This window comes from Bidens hawaiensis, unplaced genomic scaffold (genome assembly GCF_021521415.1).
Source record: "Bidens hawaiensis isolate Kalapana, Puna unplaced genomic scaffold, B.hawaiensis_p1.1 tig00028031_1, whole genome shotgun sequence".
Classification (NCBI taxonomy): Eukaryota; Viridiplantae; Streptophyta; class Magnoliopsida; order Asterales; family Asteraceae; genus Bidens; species Bidens hawaiensis.
In genome coordinates, this window is record NW_027494553.1 from 238,237 (window position 1) to 241,443 (window position 3,207).

The following is a 3,207-nucleotide window of genomic DNA, read 5'->3' on the forward strand; positions in this document are numbered from 1 at the left end:
CCTATTGACTTATCACTTACAAGTATGCACACAACCCCGAAAACATTTAAAGGAAGAAAGGGGTAGAAACTCACCTTAATTCTATTACGGTCAGAGCTAATTGTAACTCCTTTCTTCAGTTGTGCACGGCTAACTATTTCACACACACACACAGATATATATATATATGTGTGTGTGTGTGTGTGAGTGTGTGTGTCAATTAACAGTGTAACTAACTAACAGAACTAGCTAAGTCTGTAATTTTAGATAACTAAATTTACTTGATAAGCTAGGCTCATTTTTTAGATAAATTGATCTAACAAGGTTACTTCGTTTAACGAAAGTAGTTACTATCTTCGTTCTACTTCTTACGTTTATTATTTATGCCTTTAGATTATTAGATTCATTTCTCTCATTCATTAGGTATGTCATATCTTTTAATATATATATATATATATATAATTCTTTCATTTATCTGTGAACTCGCTTTTAATAAGTTATCGGGACTTAAAAGAGTTAACCAAGTCGGTTAGCTTGGGTTATTATGCTTGAATTATCTTAGGTTATAATGGACTATACCCAATGGTTCCTTTCTGGGCAAGCTTGTCAAGCCTAAACGACTCCTGAGGACAATTGGGCTTTAACTTGCATTTAAGCCCATTATTCTCATATTTGCATAGAGTTTCCTGATTTGCAAGCAGTTCCGTGATTTGCAAGGAGTTCTCTGATTTTTAAGGGGTTATCTGATTTGCATGGAGTTCTCTGATTTTGCTAGGAGTTCTCTGATTTGCATAGAGTTTTCTGATTTGCATGGAGTCCTCTAATTTGCAAGGAGTCCTTTGATTTGCATGGAGTACTCTGATTTTCACAAAGTTCTCTGATTTGCATGGAGTCCTCTGATTTGAAATGAGTTCTCTGATTTGCAAGGAGTTCTCTGATTTTCAAAGAGTTATCTAATTTGCAAGTTAGGTTCATTTTTCAAATTAGGTTTATTTTGCAAGTTAGGTCCGGTTTGAAAATTGGATTTCGTATGCAAGTTGACTATTCTCGTAGTCCACTTCTATCTCGCAAAATAGCCTAACTCGAAACACCCCATCTGCCAAACCCAATTCGCAACAAGCCCATCTCGCATGCAATGACTCATTCGCAGATCCAGTTTTTCTCGCAAAAAGATTGCGAGAACCGGGATTTGAACCCAGGTTCTCTCGCATATACAACAAAGCCTTATCACTCCACCATTAGCGCCCATATGTTACTACATCCATCCCTTTGCCTCTTATATTAATTATCTTGCTGCTTCTTATCCACATCCTTTCTTCCCTATTATTATTATTGTTATATTATTATGTTTTCTTGACATGCTCCTGCAACAACTATTATTATTATTATTATTATTATTATTATTATTATTATTATTATTATCTCTTGCTATTATTATTGTTAAGATTATTATTATAAACCCGAAATCTAAACACGTTTAGATTAAAGTTCGGACCTTTATTCTAAGTCCATCTTTGTTTAAGCCTATCATCTTTTATACCCTTTCGTCGTTTAATTGATGACAATTAATTACACGAAATTAATACTTAACTCGTTAAACAATTATTCTTGCCCATCTGAAGAGAGGTGTTACCATTAGTCAGAAAGTAACAAGAACCGGGTGAGTTTCTAGCCCCTTTCTTTGTGTATGTTTTTTTAACGTTGTGTGCATATGCGTATGTGATAAGGTAATGCCCCACTTGGGAATATCTCATAGAATAGTAACCAACTTTCAAAAGTGTTCTTATTAGGTCGCTGATGCCCCAAATCGGTTCACTACATCTTCAAATCAAGTCTCATCGATTTTTTTGTGCATTAAGAAAGAAATTGTGGATAAGATGTGTGGGTCAGAATTTGCAATATATGCAGTTAAATTTAAAAAACTTAAAAAAAACGTTAATTATATTAAAATTTAAAAATAAAAATAAAATTCACGTCGCCACTCAGCGTTAACTTCAAAAAAAAAAGATAAAAAGATTTCCTATGTGAAACAAAAAATAAAAAGGCTAAAAAAACATGTTAAAACCTTTAATTTAATAAAATATGAAAGTTGAGTGACTTAATTGAAACACTTTTTAAAGTTGAGTGACTTAATTGAAACACTTTCGAAACTTGGTTAGTATTCTAGGATGTTGTCCCCATGTTTTTTAATTAGTTAGTGTATGGTATATGAATGTTGTATGCATATAGAAAGGCTGAGAACATATGTTTATATTTGTACATATATATAGGGAGATGATCAAGAGAAAACTCATCCTTAGAGATAAAATTTAAAGACTTCTAAAGAATTATTTTTAATTAAAAATAAGAACATTATTTTCAAATTTCTGTTTTTGCCATTATTCTTATATTTTGTTACCCTTCACTCAAAAAAATAAAAATAAATAAATAAATGAATAACGCTGTAACGCGTATACGTATTATTGTGCGATACTGTTGTATTACAGATGTGTAATACTGTGTATTTTTATGTTTAATAGTGTTTAATTGCATATATTCAATATTTGTGTATTGTATATGTGTAGTAGTTTTGTATTATATGCAACAAATACTAAAAAAAGTCGTCGTAGTGCACATGTGCATTAGTATTGTATTACACATACGCCCTAATGTGTATTCAATGTGAACATTAGTCTTATATATCATATATACAATAGTGTGTATCGAATATATGCAATAGTGTTGTATTCTATGCAATACACACTATCACACATATGTACTACACCGACGAGGTTACCGACATGTTCTTTTTATTTTTTTTGGAACAATAACAACATTTAAGAATAATGGAAAAAAAAGAAACCAAAATTTTTTTTTAAAGTTAAAAATAATTCTTTAGGATTTTTTAAGTATTTTTTGAGTTTTCACTAGATCTCACCCCTATATATATATATATATATATATATATATATATATATATATATATATATATATATATATGGGTGGGATCTAGAAAGAACTCCTCTTAAAGAGAGAACTAGATAACTAATAAAAACTATTTTTAACTTTTTTTAAGAAAATATTTTGTGATTTTTTTTCTTTCCTCCTCAAAAGATGATATTGTTCCTAAAAAAAATCGTCTATGTAATGCATATGTGCACTAATGTGTATTGCATATATACAATAGTGTTTTATTGCATATAATACAACACAATTGCATTATACAATACACACTATTGAATATATGCA